Here is a 15,648-nt window from a genome sequence, read left to right on the forward strand (position 1 = left end):
TTTACTTCCTTTTGGATAAACAGACATATTAGGCAAGCATTTTGGAGCTTTCACCTAAATAACTACAGGTGGTGAGATAAGCTGCACAATATAATTGACCTTTCAGTATATTGTTGCACACACACCATCTATTTAGCAAATGCCCTTGTTATCAACAGCAGCCTTTTAAACTCACCTGAGCTAACAGGTATGTGCGCTGGTTACTCTGCTGCGCTTAAAATTTCTTTTTTGGTTTGCTACAATGCCTTTTCTGAAACGTTGTCTCCTTCTGCTGGAACACTGACTTCTTTCATTTAATGCCTGCAGACTATAAAAGAGAACCCAACCCAAAAAGTTTGGTTGATTAGTCTGTGGCATTCTGTTAAACTGTTGCTTATGGCGGTCTCTGTGAGCTTCTCAGCGACATTCAGCCAGCCAGGTATCCTGCCTGCAGTAGATGGAATGTGGCAATGGAACGCTGGCTGCGCGTGTCATAATAGGCTCTGAGCCTTTATATACCTGTGCACAGCAGCAGCCACCTTCAGTCTGCTGCTGGACAGCCAGCAGCAGCAGCAGCAGGAGAGGTATGTAATCAGGAGCCCTCCTGCTAAGGGTAGACAGCTGCTCGTTCCACCCCACCCCCCGCCTTAATTGGTTCTCCTCCCTTCCAACGGTGTTGAGGCGGGTGGGAACAGCAGGGGGTGAAGGTGCTGTGTTTAAAGAGGTGGAGTTATGCAGATCTAAAACGCGTGGATTGCAGCAGCAGCAAGCCGAAAAGTGCAGGCATGTAAGGGATCTAGAGGTTGACAACATGTCTTCTTAACGGGAGTCCAGGAGCTCATCTCCACAAATGGACTTTTCAGGATCCTTGGGTGGCTCCGTAGTTTGAAACCAATTCTGGTTATCGCTTCTCGGCCTTTTGGCTTAGATCAAGTGTAGTATCTGTTCTTATCAGTTTAATATCTGATACGTCCCCTATCTGGGGACCATATATTAAATGGATTTTTAGAACAGGGAGATGGAAAAAGAGCTTGCTCTGTCCACTCCACGCATTGACCTGGTATTGCAGTATCTCCAGGACCGGTGCACCCCTTCTTTAATGCAGTTTCTAAAATCACAAAGAATTGAATTCAATGTTTTTTGTTCATTTTGCTTGTTTGTCGGATTTTGGGATGGACTCTTTGGCTTTGCTTTTCTTCTCCTCATTGGATTTTTCATGTTCAAAGTTGCAGAAGCCAGATTACAAGCTCATTTTGGTTCAACTTCAGCAACTGTGCATTGCATTGCCATGTAATGTGATGCAATGCTATCTTTCTAGCTCTCCCTTTTTACTTCCTTTTGGATAAACAGACATATTAGGCAAGCATTTTGGAGCTTTCACCTAAATAACTACAGGTGGTGAGATAAGCTGCACAATATAATTGACCTTTCAGTATATTGTTGCACACACACCATATATTTAGCAAATGCCCTTGTTATCAACAGCAGCCTTTTAAACTCACCTGAGCTAACAGGTATGTGCGCTGGTTACTCTGCTGCGCTTAAAATTTCTTTTTTGGTTTGCTACAATGCCTTTTCTGAAACGTTGTCTCCTTCTGCTGGAACACTGACTTCTTTCATTTAATGCCTGCAGACTATAAAAGAGAACCCAACCCAAAAAGTTTGGTTGATTAGTCTGTGGCATTCTGTTAAACTGTTGCTTATGGCGGTCTCTGTGAGCTTCTCAGCGACATTCAGCCAGCCAGGTATCCTGCCTGCAGTAGATGGAATGTGGCAATGGAACGCTGGCTGCGCGTGTCATAATAGGCTCTGAGCCTTTATATACCTGTGCACAGCAGCAGCCACCTTCAGTCTGCTGCTGGACAGCCAGCAGCAGCAGCAGCAGGAGAGGTATGTAATCAGGAGCCCTCCTGCTAAGGGTAGACAGCTGCTCGTTCCACCCCACCCCCCGCCTTAATTGGTTCTCCTCCCTTCCAACGGTGTTGAGGCGGGTGGGAACAGCAGGGGGTGAAGGTGCTGTGTTTAAAGAGGTGGAGTTATGCAGATCTAAAACGCGTGGATTGCAGCAGCAGCAAGCCGAAAAGTGCAGGCATGTAAGGGATCTAGAGGTTGACAACATGTCTTCTTAACGGGAGTCCAGGAGCTCATCTCCACAAATGGACTTTTCAGGATCCTTGGGTGGCTCCGTAGTTTGAAACCAATTCTGGTTATCGCTTCTCGGCCTTTTGGCTAAGATCAAGTGTAGTATCTGTTCTTATCAGTTTAATATCTGATACGTCCCCTATCTGGGGACCATATATTAAATGGATTTTTAGAACAGGGAGATGGAAAAAGAGCTTGCTCTGTCCACTCCACGCATTGACCTGGTATTGCAGTATCTCCAGGACCGGTGCACCCCTTCTTTAATGCAGTTTCTAAAATCAGAAAGAATTGAATTCAATGTTTTTTGTTCATTTTGCTTGTTTGTCGGATTTTGGGATGGACTCTTTGGCTTTGCTTTTCTTCTCCTCATTGGATTTTTCATGTTCAAAGTTGCAGAAGCCAGATTACAAGCTCATTTTGGTTCAACTTCAGCAACTGTGCATTGCATTGCCATGTAATGTGATGCAATGCTATCTTTCTAGCTCTCCCTTTTTACTTCCTTTTGGATAAACAGACATATTAGGCAAGCATTTTGGAGCTTTCACCTAAATAACTACAGGTGGTGAGATAAGCTGCACAATATAATTGACCTTTCAGTATATTGTTGCACACACACCATCTATTTAGCAAATGCCCTTGTTATCAACAGCAGCCTTTTAAACTCACCTGAGCTAACAGGTATGTGCGCTGGTTACTCTGCTGCGCTTAAAATTTCTTTTTTGGTTTGCTACAATGCCTTTTCTGAAACGTTGTCTCCTTCTTCTGGAACACTGACTTCTTTCATTTAATGCCTGCAGACTATAAAAGAGAACCCAACCCAAAAAGTTTGGTTGATTAGTCTGTGGCATTCTGTTAAACTGTTGCTTATGGCGGTCTCTGTGAGCTTCTCAGCGACATTCAGCCAGCCAGGTATCCTGCCTGCAGTAGATGGAATGTGGCAATGGAACGCTGGCTGCGCGTGTCATAATAGGCTCTGAGCCTTTATATACCTGTGCACAGCAGCAGCCACCTTCAGTCTGCTGCTGGACAGCCAGCAGCAGCAGCAGCAGGAGAGGTATGTAATCAGGAGCCCTCCTGCTAAGGGTAGACAGCTGCTCGTTCCACCCCACCCCCCGCCTTAATTGGTTCTCCTCCCTTCCAACGGTGTTGAGGCGGGTGGGAACAGCAGGGGGTGAAGGTGCTGTGTTTAAAGAGGTGGAGTTATGCAGATCTAAAACGCGTGGATTGCAGCAGCAGCAAGCCGAAAAGTGCAGGCATGTAAGGGATCTAGAGGTTGACAACATGTCTTCTTAACGGGAGTCCAGGAGCTCATCTCCACAAATGGACTTTTCAGGATCCTTGGGTGGCTCCGTAGTTTGAAACCAATTCTGGTTATCGCTTCTCGGCCTTTTGGCTAAGATCAAGTGTAGTATCTGTTCTTATCAGTTTAATATCTGATACGTCCCCTATCTGGGGACCATATATTAAATGGATTTTTAGAACAGGGAGATGGAAAAAGAGCTTGCTCTGTCCACTCCACGCATTGACCTGGTATTGCAGTATCTCCAGGACCGGTGCACCCCTTCTTTAATGCAGTTTCTAAAATCAGAAAGAATTGAATTCAATGTTTTTTGTTCATTTTGCTTGTTTGTCGGATTTTGGGATGGACTCTTTGGCTTTGCTTTTCTTCTCCTCATTGGATTTTTCATGTTCAAAGTTGCAGAAGCCAGATTACAAGCTCATTTTGGTTCAACTTCAGCAACTGTGCATTGCATTGCCATGTAATGTGATGCAATGCTATCTTTCTAGCTCTCCCTTTTTACTTCCTTTTGGATAAACAGACATATTAGGCAAGCATTTTGGAGCTTTCACCTAAATAACTACAGGTGGTGAGATAAGCTGCACAATATAATTGACCTTTCAGTATATTGTTGCACACACACCATCTATTTAGCAAATGCCCTTGTTATCAACAGCAGCCTTTTAAACTCACCTGAGCTAACAGGTATGTGCGCTGGTTACTCTGCTGCGCTTAAAATTTCTTTTTTGGTTTGCTACAATGCCTTTTCTGAAACGTTGTCTCCTTCTTCTGGAACACTGACTTCTTTCATTTAATGCCTGCAGACTATAAAAGAGAACCCAACCCAAAAAGTTTGGTTGATTAGTCTGTGGCATTCTGTTAAACTGTTGCTTATGGCGGTCTCTGTGAGCTTCTCAGCGACATTCAGCCAGCCAGGTATCCTGCCTGCAGTAGATGGAATGTGGCAATGGAACGCTGGCTGCGCGTGTCATAATAGGCTCTGAGCCTTTATATACCTGTGCACAGCAGCAGCCACCTTCAGTCTGCTGCTGGACAGCCAGCAGCAGCAGCAGCAGGAGAGGTATGTAATCAGGAGCCCTCCTGCTAAGGGTAGACAGCTGCTCGTTCCACCCCACCCCCCGCCTTAATTGGTTCTCCTCCCTTCCAACGGTGTTGAGGCGGGTGGGAACAGCAGGGGGTGAAGGTGCTGTGTTTAAAGAGGTGGAGTTATGCAGATCTAAAACGCGTGGATTGCAGCAGCAGCAAGCCGAAAAGTGCAGGCATGTAAGGGATCTAGAGGTTGACAACATGTCTTCTTAACGGGAGTCCAGGAGCTCATCTCCACAAATGGACTTTTCAGGATCCTTGGGTGGCTCCGTAGTTTGAAACCAATTCTGGTTATCGCTTCTCGGCCTTTTGGCTAAGATCAAGTGTAGTATCTGTTCTTATCAGTTTAATATCTGATACGTCCCCTATCTGGGGACCATATATTAAATGGATTTTTAGAACAGGGAGATGGAAAAAGAGCTTGCTCTGTCCACTCCACGCATTGACCTGGTATTGCAGTATCTCCAGGACCGGTGCACCCCTTCTTTAATGCAGTTTCTAAAATCAGAAAGAATTGAATTCAATGTTTTTTGTTCATTTTGCTTGTTTGTCGGATTTTGGGATGAACTCTTTGGCTTTGCTTTTCTTCTCCTCATTGGATTTTTCATGTTCAAAGTTGCAGAAGCCAGATTACAAGCTCATTTTGGTTCAACTTCAGCAACTGTGCATTGCATTGCCATGTAATGTGATGCAATGCTATCTTTCTAGCTCTCCCTTTTTACTTCCTTTTGGATAAACAGACATATTAGGCAAGCATTTTGGAGCTTTCACCTAAATAACTACAGGTGGTGAGATAAGCTGCACAATATAATTGACCTTTCAGTATATTGTTGCACACACACCATCTATTTAGCAAATGCCCTTGTTATCAACAGCAGCCTTTTAAACTCACCTGAGCTAACAGGTATGTGCGCTGGTTACTCTGCTGCGCTTAAAATTTCTTTTTTGGTTTGCTACAATGCCTTTTCTGAAACGTTGTCTCCTTCTGCTGGAACACTGACTTCTTTCATTTAATGCCTGCAGACTATAAAAGAGAACCCAACCCAAAAAGTTTGGTTGATTAGTCTGTGGCATTCTGTTAAACTGTTGCTTATGGCGGTCTCTGTGAGCTTCTCAGCGACATTCAGCCAGCCAGGTATCCTGCCTGCAGTAGATGGAATGTGGCAATGGAACGCTGGCTGCGCGTGTCATAATAGGCTCTGAGCCTTTATATACCTGTGCACAGCAGCAGCCACCTTCAGTCTGCTGCTGGACAGCCAGCAGCAGCAGCAGCAGGAGAGGTATGTAATCAGGAGCCCTCCTGCTAAGGGTAGACAGCTGCTCGTTCCACCCCACCCCCCGCCTTAATTGGTTCTCCTCCCTTCCAACGGTGTTGAGGCGGGTGGGAACAGCAGGGGGTGAAGGTGCTGTGTTTAAAGAGGTGGAGTTATGCAGATCTAAAACGCGTGGATTGCAGCAGCAGCAAGCCGAAAAGTGCAGGCATGTAAGGGATCTAGAGGTTGACAACATGTCTTCTTAACGGGAGTCCAGGAGCTCATCTCCACAAATGGACTTTTCAGGATCCTTGGGTGGCTCCGTAGTTTGAAACCAATTCTGGTTATCGCTTCTCGGCCTTTTGGCTAAGATCAAGTGTAGTATCTGTTCTTATCAGTTTAATATCTGATACGTCCCCTATCTGGGGACCATATATTAAATGGATTTTTAGAACAGGGAGATGGAAAAAGAGCTTGCTCTGTCCACTCCACGCATTGACCTGGTATTGCAGTATCTCCAGGACCGGTGCACCCCTTCTTTAATGCAGTTTCTAAAATCAGAAAGAATTGAATTCAATGTTTTTTGTTCATTTTGCTTGTTTGTCGGATTTTGGGATGGACTCTTTGGCTTGGCTTTTCTTCTCCTCATTGGATTTTTCATGTTCAAAGTTGCAGAAGCCAGATTACAAGCTCATTTTGGTTCAACTTCAGCAACTGTGCATTGCATTGCCATGTAATGTGATGCAATGCTATCTTTCTAGCTCTCCCTTTTTACTTCCTTTTGGATAAACAGACATATTAGGCAAGCATTTTGGAGCTTTCACCTAAATAACTACAGGTGGTGAGATAAGCTGCACAATATAATTGACCTTTCAGTATATTGTTGCACACACACCATCTATTTAGCAAATGCCCTTGTTATCAACAGCAGCCTTTTAAACTCACCTGAGCTAACAGGTATGTGCGCTGGTTACTCTGCTGCGCTTAAAATTTCTTTTTTGGTTTGCTACAATGCCTTTTCTGAAACGTTGTCTCCTTCTGCTGGAACACTGACTTCTTTCATTTAATGCCTGCAGACTATAAAAGAGAACCCAACCCAAAAAGTTTGGTTGATTAGTCTGTGGCATTCTGTTAAACTGTTGCTTATGGCGGTCTCTGTGAGCTTCTCAGCGACATTCAGCCAGCCAGGTATCCTGCCTGCAGTAGATGGAATGTGGCAATGGAACGCTGGCTGCGCGTGTCATAATAGGCTCTGAGCCTTTATATACCTGTGCACAGCAGCAGCCACCTTCAGTCTGCTGCTGGACAGCTAGCAGCAGCAGCAGCAGGAGAGGTATGTAATCAGGAGCCCTCCTGCTAAGGGTAGACAGCTGCTCGTTCCACCCCACCCCCCGCCTTAATGGGTTCTCCTCCCTTCCAACGGTGTTGAGGCGGGTGGGAACAGCAGGGGGTGAAGGTGCTGTGTTTAAAGAGGTGGAGTTATGCAGATCTAAAACGCGTGGATTGCAGCAGCAGCAAGCCGAAAAGTGCAGGCATGTAAGGGATCTAGAGGTTGACAACATGTCTTCTTAACGGGAGTCCAGGAGCTCATCTCCACAAATGGACTTTTCAGGATCCTTGGGTGGCTCCGTAGTTTGAAACCAATTCTGGTTATCGCTTCTCGGCCTTTTGGCTAAGATCAAGTGTAGTATCTGTTCTTATCAGTTTAATATCTGATACGTCCCCTATCTGGGGACCATATATTAAATGGATTTTTAGAACAGGGAGATGGAAAAAGAGCTTGCTCTGTCCACTCCACGCATTGACCTGGTATTGCAGTATCTCCAGGACCGGTGCACCCCTTCTTTAATGCAGTTTCTAAAATCAGAAAGAATTGAATTCAATGTTTTTTGTTCATTTTGCTTGTTTGTCGGATTTTGGGATGGACTCTTTGGCTTTGCTTTTCTTCTCCTCATTGGATTTTTCATGTTCAAAGTTGCAGAAGCCAGATTACAAGCTCATTTTGGTTCAACTTCAGCAACTGTGCATTGCATTGCCATGTAATGTGATGCAATGCTATCTTTCTAGCTCTCCCTTTTTACTTCCTTTTGGATAAACAGACATATTAGGCAAGCATTTTGGAGCTTTCACCTAAATAACTACAGGTGGTGAGATAAGCTGCACAATATAATTGACCTTTCAGTATATTGTTGCACACACACCATCTATTTAGCAAATCCCCTTGTTATCAACAGCAGCCTTTTAAACTCACCTGAGCTAACAGGTATGTGCGCTGGTTACTCTGCTGCGCTTAAAATTTCTTTTTTGGTTTGCTACAATGCCTTTTCTGAAACGTTGTCTCCTTCTGCTGGAACACTGACTTCTTTCATTTAATGCCTGCAGACTATAAAAGAGAACCCAACCCAAAAAGTTTGGTTGATTAGTCTGTGGCATTCTGTTAAACTGTTGCTTATGGCGGTCTCTGTGAGCTTCTCAGCGACATTCAGCCAGCCAGGTATCCTGCCTGCAGTAGATGGAATGTGGCAATGGAACGCTGGCTGCGCGTGTCATAATAGGCTCTGAGCCTTTATATACCTGTGCACAGCAGCAGCCACCTTCAGTCTGCTGCTGGACAGCCAGCAGCAGCAGCAGCAGGAGAGGTATGTAATCAGGAGCCCTCCTGCTAAGGGTAGACAGCTGCTCGTTCCACCCCACCCCCCGCCTTAATTGGTTCTCCTCCCTTCCAACGGTGTTGAGGCGGGTGGGAACAGCAGGGGGTGAAGGTGCTGTGTTTAAAGAGGTGGAGTTATGCAGATCTAAAACGCGTGGATTGCAGCATCAGCAAGCCGAAAAGTGCAGGCATGTAAGGGATCTAGAGGTTGACAACATGTCTTCTTAACGGGAGTCCAGGAGCTCATCTCCACAAATGGACTTTTCAGGATCCTTGGGTGGCTCCGTAGTTTGAAACCAATTCTGGTTATCGCTTCTCGGCCTTTTGGCTAAGATCAAGTGTAGTATCTGTTCTTATCAGTTTAATATCTGATACGTCCCCTATCTGGGGACCATATATTAAATGGATTTTTAGAACAGGGAGATGGAAAAAGAGCTTGCTCTGTCCACTCCACGCATTGACCTGGTATTGCAGTATCTCAAGGACCGGTGCACCCCTTCTTTAATGCAGTTTCTAAAATCAGAAAGAATTGAATTCAATGTTTTTTGTTCATTTTGCTTGTTTGTCGGATTTTGGGATGGACTCTTTGGCTTTGCTTTTCTTCTCCTCATTGGATTTTTCATGTTCAAAGTTGCAGAAGCCAGATTACAAGCTCATTTTGGTTCAACTTCAGCAACTGTGCATTGCATTGCCATGTAATGTGATGCAATGCTATCTTTCTAGCTCTCCCTTTTTACTTCCTTTTGGATAAACAGACATATTAGGCAAGCATTTTGGAGCTTTCACCTAAATAACTACAGGTGGTGAGATAAGCTGCACAATATAATTGACCTTTCAGTATATTGTTGCACACACACCATCTATTTAGCAAATGCCCTTGTTATCAACAGCAGCCTTTTAAACTCACCTGAGCTAACAGGTATGTGCGCTGGTTACTCTGCTGCGCTTAAAATTTCTTTTTTGGTTTGCTACAATGCCTTTTCTGAAACGTTGTCTCCTTCTGCTGGAACACTGACTTCTTTCATTTAATGCCTGCAGACTATAAAAGAGAACCCAACCCAAAAAGTTTGGTTGATTAGTCTGTGGCATTCTGTTAAACTGTTGCTTATGGCGGTCTCTGTGAGCTTCTCAGCGACATTCAGCCAGCCAGGTATCCTGCCTGCAGTAGATGGAATGTGGCAATGGAACGCTGGCTGCGCGTGTCATAATAGGCTCTGAGCCTTTATATACCTGTGCACAGCAGCAGCCACCTTCAGTCTGCTGCTGGACAGCCAGCAGCAGCAGCAGCAGGAGAGGTATGTAATCAGGAGCCCTCCTGCTAAGGGTAGACAGCTGCTCGTTCCACCCCACCCCCCGCCTTAATTGGTTCTCCTCCCTTCCAACGGTGTTGAGGCGGGTGGGAACAGCAGGGGGTGAAGGTGCTGTGTTTAAAGAGGTGGAGTTATGCAGATCTAAAACGCGTGGATTGCAGCAGCAGCAAGCCGAAAAGTGCAGGCATGTAAGGGATCTAGAGGTTGACAACATGTCTTCTTAACGGGAGTCCAGGAGCTCATCTCCACAAATGGACTTTTCAGGATCCTTGGGTGGCTCCGTAGTTTGAAACCAATTCTGGTTATCGCTTCTCGGCCTTTTGGCTAAGATCAAGTGTAGTATCTGTTCTTATCAGTTTAATATCTGATACGTCCCCTATCTGGGGACCATATATTAAATGGATTTTTAGAACAGGGAGATGGAAAAAGAGCTTGCTCTGTCCACTCCACGCATTGACCTGGTATTGCAGTATCTCCAGGACCGGTGCACCCCTTCTTTAATGCAGTTTCTAAAATCAGAAAGAATTGAATTCAATGTTTTTTGTTCATTTTGCTTGTTTGTCGGATTTTGGGATGGACTCTTTGGCTTTGCTTTTCTTCTCCTCATTGGATTTTTCATGTTCAAAGTTGCAGAAGCCAGATTACAAGCTCATTTTGGTTCAACTTCAGCAACTGTGCATTGCATTGCCATGTAATGTGATGCAATGCTATCTTTCTAGCTCTCCCTTTTTACTTCCTTTTGGATAAACAGACATATTAGGCAAGCATTTTGGAGCTTTCACCTAAATAACTACAGGTGGTGAGATAAGCTGCACAATATAATTGACCTTTCAGTATATTGTTGCACACACACCATCTATTTAGCAAATGCCCTTGTTATCAACAGCAGCCTTTTAAACTCACCTGAGCTAACAGGTATGTGCGCTGGTTACTCTGCTGCACTTAAAATTTCTTTTTTGGTTTGCTACAATGCCTTTTCTGAAACGTTGTCTCCTTCTGCTGGAACACTGACTTCTTTCATTTAATGCCTGCAGACTATAAAAGAGAACCCAACCCAAAAAGTTTGGTTGATTAGTCTGTGGCATTCTGTTAAACTGTTGCTTATGGCGGTCTCTGTGAGCTTCTCAGCGACATTCAGCCAGCCAGGTATCCTGCCTGCAGTAGATGGAATGTGGCAATGGAACGCTGGCTGCGCGTGTCATAATAGGCTCTGAGCCTTTATATACCTGTGCACAGCAGCAGCCACCTTCAGTCTGCTGCTGGACAGCCAGCAGCAGCAGCAGCAGGAGAGGTATGTAATCAGGAGCCCTCCTGCTAAGGGTAGACAGCTGCTCGTTCCACCCCACCCCCCGCCTTAATTGGTTCTCCTCCCTTCCAACGGTGTTGAGGCGGGTGGGAACAGCAGGGGGTGAAGGTGCTGTGTTTAAAGAGGTGGAGTTATGCAGATCTAAAACGCGTGGATTGCAGCAGCAGCAAGCCGAAAAGTGCAGGCATGTAAGGGATCTAGAGGTTGACAACATGTCTTCTTAACGGGAGTCCAGGAGCTCATCTCCACAAATGGACTTTTCAGGATCCTTGGGTGGCTCCGTAGTTTGAAACCAATTCTGGTTATCGCTTCTCGGCCTTTTGGCTAAGATCAAGTGTAGTATCTGTTCTTATCAGTTTAATATCTGATACGTCCCCTATCTGGGGACCATATATTAAATGGATTTTTAGAACAGGGAGATGGAAAAAGAGCTTGCTCTGTCCACTCCACGCATTGACCTGGTATTGCAGTATCTCCAGGACCGGTGCACCCCTTCTTTAATGCAGTTTCTAAAATCAGAAAGAATTGAATTCAATGTTTTTTGTTCATTTTGCTTGTTTGTCGGATTTTGGGATGGACTCTTTGGCTTTGCTTTTCTTCTCCTCATTGGATTTTTCATGTTCAAAGTTGCAGAAGCCAGATTACAAGCTCATTTTGGTTCAACTTCAGCAACTGTGCATTGCATTGCCATGTAATGTGATGCAATGCTATCTTTCTAGCTCTCCCTTTTTACTTCCTTTTGGATAAACAGACATATTAGGCAAGCATTTTGGAGCTTTCACCTAAATAACTACAGGTGGTGAGATAAGCTGCACAATATAATTGACCTTTCAGTATATTGTTGCACACACACCATCTATTTAGCAAATGCCCTTGTTATCAACAGCAGCCTTTTAAACTCACCTGAGCTAACAGGTATGTGCGCTGGTTACTCTGCTGCGCTTAAAATTTCTTTTTTGGTTTGCTACAATGCCTTTTCTGAAACGTTGTCTCCTTCTGCTGGAACACTGACTTCTTTCATTTAATGCCTGCAGACTATAAAAGAGAACCCAACCCAAAATGTTTGGTTGATTAGTCTGTGGCATTCTGTTAAACTGTTGCTTATGGCGGTCTCTGTGAGCTTCTCAGCGACATTCAGCCAGCCAGGTATCCTGCCTGCAGTAGATGGAATGTGGCAATGGAACGCTGGCTGCGTGTGTCATAATAGGCTCTGAGCCTTTATATACCTGTGCACAGCAGCAGCCACCTTCAGTCTGCTGCTGGACAGCCAGCAGCAGCAGCAGCAGCAGGAGAGGTATGTAATCAGGAGCCCTCCTGCTAAGGGTAGACAGCTGCTCGTTCCACCCCACCCCCCGCCTTAATTGGTTCTCCTCCCTTCCAACGGTGTTGAGGCGGGTGGGAACAGCAGGGGGTGAAGGTGCTGTGTTTAAAGAGGTGGAGTTATGCAGATCTAAAACGCGTGGATTGCAGCAGCAGCAAGCCGAAAAGTGCAGGCATGTAAGGGATCTAGAGGTTGACAACATGTCTTCTTAACGGGAGTCCAGGAGCTCATCTCCACAAATGGACTTTTCAGGATCCTTGGGTGGCTCCGTAGTTTGAAACCAATTCTGGTTATCGCTTCTCGGCCTTTTGGCTAAGATCAAGTGTAGTATCTGTTCTTATCAGTTTAATATCTGATACGTCCCCTATCTGGGGACCATATATTAAATGGATTTTTAGAACAGGGAGATGGAAAAAGAGCTTGCTCTGTCCACTCCACGCATTGACCTGGTATTGCAGTATCTCCAGGACCGGTGCACCCCTTCTTTAATGCAGTTTCTAAAATCAGAAAGAATTGAATTCAATGTTTTTTGTTCATTTTGCTTGTTTGTCGGATTTTGGGATGGACTCTTTGGCTTTGCTTTTCTTCTCCTCATTGGATTTTTCATGTTCAAAGTTGCAGAAGCCAGATTACAAGCTCATTTTGGTTCAACTTCAGCAACTGTGCATTGCATTGCCATGTAATGTGATGCAATGCTATCTTTCTAGCTCTCCCTTTTTACTTCCTTTTGGATAAACAGACATATTAGGCAAGCATTTTGGAGCTTTCACCTAAATAACTACAGGTGGTGAGATAAGCTGCACAATATAATTGACCTTTCAGTATATTGTTGCACACACACCATCTATTTAGCAAATGCCCTTGTTATCAACAGCAGCCTTTTAAACTCACCTGAGCTAACAGGTATGTGCGCTGGTTACTCTGCTGCACTTAAAATTTCTTTTTTGGTTTGCTACAATGCCTTTTCTGAAACGTTGTCTCCTTCTGCTGGAACACTGACTTCTTTCATTTAATGCCTGCAGACTATAAAAGAGAACCCAACCCAAAAAGTTTGGTTGATTAGTCTGTGGCATTCTGTTAAACTGTTGCTTATGGCGGTCTCTGTGAGCTTCTCAGCGACATTCAGCCAGCCAGGTATCCTGCCTGCAGTAGATGGAATGTGGCAATGGAACGCTGGCTGCGCGTGTCATAATAGGCTCTGAGCCTTTATATACCTGTGCACAGCAGCAGCCACCTTCAGTCTGCTGCTGGACAGCCAGCAGCAGCAGCAGCAGGAGAGGTATGTAATCAGGAGCCCTCCTGCTAAGGGTAGACAGCTGCTCGTTCCACCCCACCCCCCGCCTTAATTGGTTCTCCTCCCTTCCAACGGTGTTGAGGCGGGTGGGAACAGCAGGGGGTGAAGGTGCTGTGTTTAAAGAGGTGGAGTTATGCAGATCTAAAACGCGTGGATTGCAGCAGCAGCAAGCCGAAAAGTGCAGGCATGTAAGGGATCTAGAGGTTGACAACATGTCTTCTTAACGGGAGTCCAGGAGCTCATCTCCACAAATGGACTTTTCAGGATCCTTGGGTGGCTCCGTAGTTTGAAACCAATTCTGGTTATCGCTTCTCGGCCTTTTGGCTAAGATCAAGTGTAGTATCTGTTCTTATCAGTTTAATATCTGATACGTCCCCTATCTGGGGACCATATATTAAATGGATTTTTAGAACAGGGAGATGGTAAAAGAGCTTGCTCTGTCCACTCCACGCATTGACCTGGTATTGCAGTATCTCCAGGACCGGTGCACCCCTTCTTTAATGCAGTTTCTAAAATCAGAAAGAATTGAATTCAATGTTTTTTGTTCATTTTGCTTGTTTGTCGGATTTTGGGATGGACTCTTTGGCTTTGCTTTTCTTCTCCTCATTGGATTTTTCATGTTCAAAGTTGCAGAAGCCAGATTACAAGCTCATTTTGGTTCAACTTCAGCAACTGTGCATTGCATTGCCATGTAATGTGATGCAATGCTATCTTTCTAGCTCTCCCTTTTTACTTCCTTTTGGATAAACAGACATATTAGGCAAGCATTTTGGAGCTTTCACCTAAATAACTACAGGTGGTGAGATAAGCTGCACAATATAATTGACCTTTCAGTATATTGTTGCACACACACCATCTATTTAGCAAATGCCCTTGTTATCAACAGCAGCCTTTTAAACTCACCTGAGCTAACAGGTATGTGCGCTGGTTACTCTGCTGCGCTTAAAATTTCTTTTTTGGTTTGCTACAATGCCTTTTCTGAAACGTTGTCTCCTTCTGCTGGAACACTGACTTCTTTCATTTAATGCCTGCAGACTATAAAAGAGAACCCAACCCAAAATGTTTGGTTGATTAGTCTGTGGCATTCTGTTAAACTGTTGCTTATGGCGGTCTCTGTGAGCTTCTCAGCGACATTCAGCCAGCCAGGTATCCTGCCTGCAGTAGATGGAATGTGGCAATGGAACGCTGGCTGCGTGTGTCATAATAGGCTCTGAGCCTTTATATACCTGTGCACAGCAGCAGCCACCTTCAGTCTGCTGCTGGACAGCCAGCAGCAGCAGCAGCAGCAGGAGAGGTATGTAATCAGGAGCCCTCCTGCTAAGGGTAGACAGCTGCTCGTTCCACCCCACCCCCCGCCTTAATTGGTTCTCCTCCCTTCCAACGGTGTTGAGGCGGGTGGGAACAGCAGGGGGTGAAAGTGCTGTGTTTAAAGAGGTGGAGTTATGCAGATCTAAAACGCGTGGATTGCAGCAGCAGCAAGCCGAAAAGTGCAGGCATGTAAGGGATCTAGAGGTTGACAACATGTCTTCTTAACGGGAGTCCAGGAGCTCATCTCCACAAATTGACTTTTCAGGATCCTTGGGTGGCTCCGTAGTTTGAAACCAATTCTGGTTATCGCTTCTCGGCCTTTTGGCTAAGATCAAGTGTAGTATCTGTTCTTATCAGTTTAATATCTGATACGTCCCCTATCTGGGGACCATATATTAAATGGATTTTTAGAACAGGGAGATGGAAAAAGAGCTTGCTCTGTCCACTCCACGCATTGACCTGGTATTGCAGTATCTCCAGGACCGGTGCACCCCTTCTTTAATGCAGTTTCTAAAATCAGAAAGAATTGAATTCAATGTTTTTTGTTCATTTTGCTTGTTTGTCGGATTTTGGGATGGACTCTTTGGCTTTGCTTTTCTTCTCCTCATTGGATTTTTCATGTTCAAAGTTGCAGAAGCCAGATTACAAGCTCATTTTGGTTCAACTTCAGCAACTGTGCATTGCATTGCCATGTAATGT

General features: G+C 44.9%; 12 non-coding genes across 12 annotated transcripts; all 12 read left to right on the plus strand.

Annotated features, from left to right (window-relative positions):
• Positions 1 to 882: 882 nt before the first annotated feature.
• Positions 883 to 1,073, plus strand: LOC141202175 (U2 spliceosomal RNA). Its single transcript, XR_012273457.1, has one exon. It is a non-coding gene; the product is annotated as a U2 spliceosomal RNA (small nuclear RNA).
• A 1,115-nt stretch (positions 1,074 to 2,188) lies between these two features.
• LOC141201782 (U2 spliceosomal RNA) lies at positions 2,189 to 2,379 on the plus strand. The gene has a single exon (XR_012273079.1). It is a non-coding gene; the product is annotated as a U2 spliceosomal RNA (small nuclear RNA).
• Positions 2,380 to 3,494: 1,115 nt separating this feature from the next.
• On the plus strand, positions 3,495 to 3,685 carry LOC141201783 (U2 spliceosomal RNA). The gene has a single exon (XR_012273080.1). It is a non-coding gene; the product is annotated as a U2 spliceosomal RNA (small nuclear RNA).
• A 1,115-nt stretch (positions 3,686 to 4,800) lies between these two features.
• On the plus strand, positions 4,801 to 4,991 carry LOC141201785 (U2 spliceosomal RNA). The gene has a single exon (XR_012273082.1). It is a non-coding gene; the product is annotated as a U2 spliceosomal RNA (small nuclear RNA).
• A 1,115-nt stretch (positions 4,992 to 6,106) lies between these two features.
• LOC141201786 (U2 spliceosomal RNA) lies at positions 6,107 to 6,297 on the plus strand. The gene has a single exon (XR_012273083.1). It is a non-coding gene; the product is annotated as a U2 spliceosomal RNA (small nuclear RNA).
• Positions 6,298 to 7,412: 1,115 nt separating this feature from the next.
• Positions 7,413 to 7,603, plus strand: LOC141201787 (U2 spliceosomal RNA). The gene has a single exon (XR_012273084.1). It is a non-coding gene; the product is annotated as a U2 spliceosomal RNA (small nuclear RNA).
• A 1,115-nt stretch (positions 7,604 to 8,718) lies between these two features.
• LOC141202421 (U2 spliceosomal RNA) lies at positions 8,719 to 8,909 on the plus strand. Its single transcript, XR_012273694.1, has one exon. It is a non-coding gene; the product is annotated as a U2 spliceosomal RNA (small nuclear RNA).
• A 1,115-nt stretch (positions 8,910 to 10,024) lies between these two features.
• LOC141201788 (U2 spliceosomal RNA) lies at positions 10,025 to 10,215 on the plus strand. Its single transcript, XR_012273085.1, has one exon. It is a non-coding gene; the product is annotated as a U2 spliceosomal RNA (small nuclear RNA).
• A 1,115-nt stretch (positions 10,216 to 11,330) lies between these two features.
• LOC141201789 (U2 spliceosomal RNA) lies at positions 11,331 to 11,521 on the plus strand. Its single transcript, XR_012273086.1, has one exon. It is a non-coding gene; the product is annotated as a U2 spliceosomal RNA (small nuclear RNA).
• A 1,118-nt stretch (positions 11,522 to 12,639) lies between these two features.
• On the plus strand, positions 12,640 to 12,830 carry LOC141201790 (U2 spliceosomal RNA). The gene has a single exon (XR_012273087.1). It is a non-coding gene; the product is annotated as a U2 spliceosomal RNA (small nuclear RNA).
• A 1,115-nt stretch (positions 12,831 to 13,945) lies between these two features.
• On the plus strand, positions 13,946 to 14,136 carry LOC141202186 (U2 spliceosomal RNA). The gene has a single exon (XR_012273468.1). It is a non-coding gene; the product is annotated as a U2 spliceosomal RNA (small nuclear RNA).
• Positions 14,137 to 15,254: 1,118 nt separating this feature from the next.
• On the plus strand, positions 15,255 to 15,445 carry LOC141201791 (U2 spliceosomal RNA). The gene has a single exon (XR_012273088.1). It is a non-coding gene; the product is annotated as a U2 spliceosomal RNA (small nuclear RNA).
• Positions 15,446 to 15,648: the final 203 nt, after the last annotated feature.

The sequence above is a fragment of the Phyllobates terribilis genome, unplaced genomic scaffold, assembly GCF_046119375.1.
Source record: "Phyllobates terribilis strain yellow unplaced genomic scaffold, ASM4611937v1 Scaffold_123__1_contigs__length_5148117, whole genome shotgun sequence".
NCBI classification, from domain to species: Eukaryota; Metazoa; Chordata; class Amphibia; order Anura; family Dendrobatidae; genus Phyllobates; species Phyllobates terribilis.